The sequence below is a fragment of the Triticum dicoccoides genome, chromosome 4A (assembly GCF_002162155.2).
Source record: "Triticum dicoccoides isolate Atlit2015 ecotype Zavitan chromosome 4A, WEW_v2.0, whole genome shotgun sequence".
Classification (NCBI taxonomy): domain Eukaryota; kingdom Viridiplantae; phylum Streptophyta; class Magnoliopsida; order Poales; family Poaceae; genus Triticum; species Triticum dicoccoides.
In genome coordinates, this window is record NC_041386.1 from 17732443 (window position 1) to 17739804 (window position 7362).

The window sequence follows — 7362 nt, forward strand, 5'->3', positions numbered from 1 at the left end:
CATGCATTCATTGCCCTTTTTCACACAGAATAATGCATCAAATCCTATGACTCAGAAGTTGTTGATCATAGCAGGCCATGTCACTCATCTTGACACCAACGTGTGTTGTTAATGAGACCAAAAACTATATTAAACGACAATGGCCAAAATCAGGTACATGTTGGTAACAACAAATAACATGATTGGTAAGCTACATCAGTAAAATAACCACAGAATATTCTGTTGCACGCTACCATGTATTTCTGAATCACAATGAGTTCACAAATTTTGTGCACAGGAGATGGCAAAGGAGCATCCACTTGTTTTCAGTTACTTATGAGTGGAACCACCGGCTTCTTCAACGACCGGAAATCATAATGGTAGCAAATCAGCAGCAAACCAAGCAGCTGCACTACAACTACACCTGCTTATACATCATTAAAACCTGACAACCAGGTGTTGTATATCTGACTACACCCCACTTAAAACCTGACAACTACGCTTTATTAAACACAACAACCATGTATTTATAAAAAAATGGCAACCACCCCCTTGTCGCGGATAGCAAAGTATATTCACGGCAACTACGGGTTTATAAACATGGCAAGGTCATATGAAAAAACATATGACAACAAGGTATGATTAATCTGACAACCACTCAATGGTTAATATGGTCAAAACAGTAAAAAAAATGGCAACTGCTGACATGGACTATCAAATTAAATCCCCCCTTGCACTGAAATACACTCCTAAGAAATAAAAAATGTTAGTTATATTCGAAACAATTATGGTTTGTGTCTAGAGGAAACATCACAAAAAAATATCTCACTAAAACAGAAAAGGTTGGCAGTTGCGTAGTCGGCACACACCTTATTGTCTGTCCGCCTGCCCCTTGCATCCGGATCCAGCTTTCTTCCTGCTTGGCATATCGACACCCCCTCCCCCTGTTCAAGAAAACACACAGAGGAGGAAGAAACACACCATGAGAGAGGGAGAGAGGGCACTTCTCACATAACCAATATGCAATTCAGGTTAGCTTCTACCCAAGGATCAAATGCATGCATTTTGTTTAGGAAAAAGCTACTGATGTTGCCTGGAAAAAACAAGGTAACTATTGGCAGGAATAAGATAAGCTTGACACTACAGATAAACTACAAGACCGAGGATTCTTATGATGATAAAAATATGTTGAGATGCAGAGAAAAGGAGATAGGAAGCAGCAATGATGACACAAATAAACATATGCCATTCACAGGACTGTAAACACCAAACCGGTGACTACATCTAGTTCATCAATCAACTGGAAAAAATAAAAGTAGCAACATCATCTCTAATCAGCAAAAAAAACTCCTAGTTCACCGTCAGACAACTGGAAAATAAAAGGCATCAACATAGACTTGTATAGATAAACATCAGCAACGACATAGAAGGCGAGGACAAACATGCATAGATAGACAGTAGCAGCAGCCTAAAACTTGCTCATAGCCTCTGAACTGAATAAGTCAGGCGGCAACATAAAGCCTGAAATCTGCATATGGAAGAAAACAACAAGCCTAAACCACCGTCGCCACCTCCCCTGGGGTACGGCCCCTCCCACGAGCCCATCAACAGAAACAAACTCCAGCTCGCCCCCATGCACCTAGGCACGCCCCGCTGTGGTCACCACGCTGTACGGAAGCATCACCATGCTCTCCTACGTCCTGTACATCAACGCCCCTCCCTTCGCCACAGGCCGGCCGTGAACCATCCGCCCCATCAAAAGCGCCTGCACCTCTCTAGTCAGCACAGTCCGCCTCACCCGCCATGGCGTGGTTCCCCCTACAAACCCCCCACCGCTCCACCACATGGCATCGATCTGCAACCGCCGCTCGCTCCCCGCCGAACCACGAGAGAGGGAAAAAGTGCGCAAGGTACAAACAATGCATCAGGGTGGACTCACCGGAGTTGCCTGCACGCCTGCAACGGATGGATCCAGGAGGGAGTTGCCGCCCGTGCCCTTTCTTGAATCCGGTGAACCCGAGGCAGATTGATGATGATGAACAACACCTCTTTCGTGTTGATGTCCGCGGTCCAATCGCCCCGGGCAACGAGCAGGCGGCTGCCGGAGGCGAGGTCGACCTCCACAACCGAAACCCTAGCAGGGGGAAATTGATGGGGGCGACCACAGGAGTCGAGGAAAAGTGGATCGACGCGGTGAAGCTAGTAGAGCTGTAGTCGCGTGTGTGCCGAGCGGCGACGGGGCGGCCGGAATCGGCCGGCGTCCGGGGCGGCGAGCAGTGGGGATCGAGCGAGTGGGCAGGAGGGGGGACGGGAGGAAGAGGAGAGGGGTTGCGTGAGTGCGGGGGAGAGCGGCTAGGTCATCTCCACAGGAGCGGGGACGCAATTTATACGCGCAAGCGTGAAATGACGAAAATGCCCCCGGCGGGGTAGGCTATTTACGTGCGGTGGCACGGTCGAGGTGAAACTATTCATTCCAGCAGTAACTTTTTTTTATCCGACGGACGAGGTCGTTCCAGGGGTTGATTTGACGGCCCAGATCGCATCAAGCAGCCAGATCCAACGACCAGGAATCCAAATCGCTGAGGAGGCTTGTAGGAACATCCTTCTCTCATCTCCTGATAAGTCTTTGTAAAGATTTCACTAGGTGGACTACATACGGAGCAAAATGAATGAATCTACACTTAAAATGCATCTATTTACATCCGTATGTGGTTTATAGTGAAAGCTCTACAAAGACTTATATTTACGAACAGAGGGAGTAGTTAGGTCATAATTATTATTTTTCTCGCCAAGGTGGCATTTTAGCGGATGGCGACGCTTCATCTTCAAGATAGTCTTTCAGGCTTTAATCCGAGTTCGTCCATTAGAACGGAGTCGGCGGATGGTTGTCATCGACAAAATCAAAACCAGCTCCGACAAAGAAGTTGGTTGTCAGTGACAAAATCAAAGCCAGCTCCAACAAAGAAGCAGAGATGATGGCTGTGGTCGTCCGATGGTGCAAGGTTGAACCTTTATAATAAATCCACATACTTTTCCAAAAACAAAACAGTACACAAGGCTTTTTCTTGCAGCTACAACACAACTCAACTCTCATCAACATAACCTTCCATTAGTTCAAGGTATCATCAGCAAGATTCCAGTACACAAGCAAATCACCAACGTTCAGAAATGCAGCGTCATATAACTGGTCATTCATTCATTCGTGCACCAGAAGTCAGTACAGACATCTAGAATCCAACAATATGAAATGGTACTACCACGATGATCCACCAATTTCCAAATTGGTTCACAGCAAACCAAAATAAACCTTACATAATATTAGTGGTAATAACCGCAGTGAAGACGGAGGGAAACTAAGGAAGAAAGATTAGTGATGGCTATAATAGTACTTCGGTAGGTAGGCATCACCATAGCTCATCCAGGACAGGTTAGTGCCTGGACGAGGTCATCGGTGTTAGTGGAGAATAGTTGCAGGAGTTGTTGATGGGCACGTGCAGACGAATGCCTCCTCTTACAAGGAGTCGCTGCGCTGGGTCTTGGCCTGAGGAGACTCAGGTTAGGTTTGCCAAGCCCCAAAGAAGAGCAGTATGCACAACTGCCGGGCTTGTGGCGGCAAGACATTGATCCATGAGCTTGAGTTGCCCTTCCCTAACATCATCAGCAGCCTTGGCTCCATTCCCCATTGCTCTACACTGCAAAAGAGCAGATGTCTTAATGAAGTGATGTTGGTAAAAGGCTGCAGCAAGCAATTTTTGTACAAAAACATAACCGGCAATAACATTTGCAATAGGCAGCTCCAGGAATAATGTGGATAAACAAGTAAGCTTAAGCAGGTACTCCCTCCGTTCCGAATTACTTGTCATAGGTATGGGTGTATCTAGATGTATTTTAGTTCTAGATACATCCATTTCTGCGACGAGTAATTTGGGACGGAGGGAGTACATAATAATTCACAAAAGTAATTATGCTGGACTTGATGCCGCTTTTGCTGAAAGTCAAAGTACTCATGTTTTTATTTGTTCTACTGAAAGGCATCATGTTAGCTTGGACTGTGGTACAAGGGCAGCGAGCAGACAAGGTTTTTACCAAGCTTACCGAAGAAACATGCTGTTGAAAAATATTACGTACAAACCATCAGTGTAACAACTATCGATTTCAAATTTAGGCAATGTCCAGGAGAAAAGCATGGCCTGAGAACTTTACTGGTTAAGTTCGGCTTGATCATTTGACCACTAGGCTTGAAGGGTCCAATTCCATTACAACCAATACATAACAACTTCAACAATACAATAAGGGCAATTATTATAATTTTCACATGCCACAACCAGTCCTTCATGAATTCTGGAATATATTTTTACCACATTTCTTACTCTAATTTGAAATAGCCAAGTGAACTGATGCATGTAGAATGACTCGATTGGGTGCAAGATTGATGTTCCAATGGTTGCTTTACTCTTCTTGTCATAAAATTTTGACATGTATGCTGCTTGTATTTATGACTACAAAAGTAAAAGTAACTAGTAAACCAATAGCCCCATCGTCTTTTTTTCTCTTCAAGTTGCAAATTATCAAGTGTCATTATCTGCTTTTATAGTCGTTACCATTAACAAAGGCCATTCGCAGTTGCATCTTCAATCACATCCCAAGCTATTGCTCACTCAAATTGTGAGACTGCATAGAACTATCAAAGGCAAGCGTACCAAAGGCCATATGATGGCATCTTATCTCATATAGGACAACAGGCAATATTTGGCATTCATGGTAGCATGTACAACCCCACCACCAAGAAACAATGTGCAAAACACCTTGTTATATACTCCCTAGATACATCCGTATCTAGACACATCAAAGACAAGAATTTTGGGATGGAGGTAATAGTTAACTACACATGTCAGATGTGAAGCTGAGGTGAGATGATGCTGTAATGTGAAGTGCTCCAGGTTCTTTAGATTCATATACAGCACAGGGAAGTTCAGAGTAGGCTCGTGGAACCAGCAATAGATTTATGCATCAGTACTTTTGTAATCAGATGTACATCCTACAGTATTCCAACAAAGCAGAGAAAGGTCACCACTGGAGAATGTGCGTCCTGCTCCCAAGACATTACTCGCTAAACTGCCAGGATTTTACATCCACATTTTCCATGCTTGGTTTTACCGGATTAACTAGTCACTTTCCAGCTTTGTTCCACAGGACGAACATACCCAGACCACACTGAATATGTGCAAGCTGAACTAAAGAAAATCAATTGCTAACTGTACCAATCAACTAGTACAGCAACTGGCATTTGACTTTGTGATCCGCAGCTAGATAGATCACGGATCACCACAAAGTACTAGATGCACTCATACAGCAACACTGCAAGGATCCTACAAGTCTACAACGAGAAGCATGTGCACAACAGAGTACTAGTCGCAGCAACTCCTTCAGGAGTCGCTGCAGAGACAAGGATGTCCACCAATGCACCTACAAACGATCTCGAGCAGCTTACTACCGTTAAAGCATCGTCGGGGCACCAACATTCTCCCAGAGTGATGCGGCGGCGCTCCCCTTCTCAGGAACGGAACCATCGAGGACACAAACAAAAATCCCCAGCGCCACCGCACATTCCGCTAGAGAGATCATCGCAAGCTACGCCCCCCGAAACAACCCACCAATAAGCGCACGGGCACGGAAGAAGAAAAGGCAGTGTCGCACAGCGGCGCGAGAGGGCGTTCCTGTACCTCGGAACCGGCCGCATCCGGCGAGCGCGAGCCGGCCGGAGCCCTCCGCGGCGAGGAGGCCCCGGCGCCGGCCCGATCGGGGGCCCCTGGCCGGCGACGGCGAGGGGCGAGGCGGGGAGAGCGCGATGGAAACCCTAGCCCCCCACGCGGAATGGGGGAAGAGCCGCTGCTGGTGCGACGATGGATGGCAATAGTCTCGGCCTCTCGGGGGTGGTTGTATTGAAAGGTTCTGAGATGGCAAGGACGGACGGACGGGCGACACCCTGGGCCGCAGTACCACGCCACTCCGCTTCCGGATTTCCCGCGCGAGCGCGGCGCCGTGATTTTACGCTCCTGCCCCCTCGACGTGACGACGGGACGCCCCACCGCACTGCGCCAGCGCGTGGGCGAGGGCAGCGGGGTAATTTCCAGGCGCCGCCTGGCCTCGCCGGCGACAGAGGCCGCACGCACGCCTCGGTTTTACTCGCTCGCTTGTCGCGGAAACCGGAGCGGGATGGTGGGGGAGTGAATTCCAGCTGGGATGGTGGCGCGGAGAAGCAACGCGGGTCAGCTTGACGTGGGAGAGGAGGAGGGTGGCAGGGCAGGACATTCATCAGTTTTCGTTCCCAAATGGTTCGGCGCGCATCATTGATGGTTGATGTGAGCGCGAGCGCCAGGCCCAGTAATGATGCCCTGCCCCTCTCTCCTCTCCTTCCCTGCTGCAAATGCAGTGCATCGTATCATCTCCACTGGAGTCGATCGCTGCCTACGGAGCAGACATTGTTTTTACTTGAAATGATAAAATCTGAGCATGGTAATCGAACGTATTTTTATGATATCTTATGTTGTGGGATGGACGGTGATTTTCTTTAGCAAGCATGCCAATTCTCGTTAAAAAAAATAAACACCGCAAAAATTTGTCATGCTTGTTAAAAAAAATTATCATCCTCGCGGAGCTTAGTTCGCCGTGCTCAAAAATATGACATTTGATTTGTAGCGAGATATTTTTTATTGGTATACTCGGGATTTTTTTTCTTTTTGAAATACTTTCTCGTGCCCTAACTAGGGCAACTCCAACCTCGTGCAGCAAAACGCTCATAAATATCCAAACGTCTACGGCGTGATACGGTGTCTGAAATCCCGTAAACCAAATACAAACTCATGGGAGGCTTGGAGGGGTCTAGGCGGAGATGATTCTCGTAGATCTCCTGATACGGTATCTTGTTGAGGTAATTAGGTTGGAGGGGAAACGGGATAAAAGATTTACCCAGGTCTAGGACCTCCGTACGAGGTAAAATCCTTTTTTGAGAACATAGTACAGACACATACGCTCATATATACGAGCATATATTCTTTTTATGAACACATATAGATCCTATCCATATGAGTACCTTCGAGACATCAAGCCGGGATATTATCTTGAGGTTGATGAAGTCATCACAGACACCTTGTAGTCGACGGCAACTCTCCCACTGAACATGCATTGCCGGAAATTCTGAAATAAATCCAGGAATAATGCGAGCGCCGGGATTTGAACCCTAGTGGGCTGGTAATACCAGTGTCCTCATAACCATCCAACCACAGATTGATTCGCGTACGAGGTAAAATCCTACTCATACTCGCGTATATTGCAAATTGGGATGTACAAAGTACACGTATAACCGAGAGATTGTAATTGTGT

General features: G+C 46.9%; 1 long non-coding RNA gene across 1 annotated transcript; it reads right to left on the reverse strand.

Moving 5' to 3' along the window:
* Positions 1-3155: 3155 nt before the first annotated feature.
* Positions 3156-6002, reverse strand: LOC119288554. The gene is made up of 2 exons (XR_005141219.1): positions 5703-6002; positions 3156-3671 (listed from the first exon to the last, which is right to left on the reverse strand). It is a non-coding gene; the product is annotated as an uncharacterized LOC119288554 (long non-coding RNA).
* Between the last annotated feature and the right edge of the window lie 1360 nt (positions 6003-7362).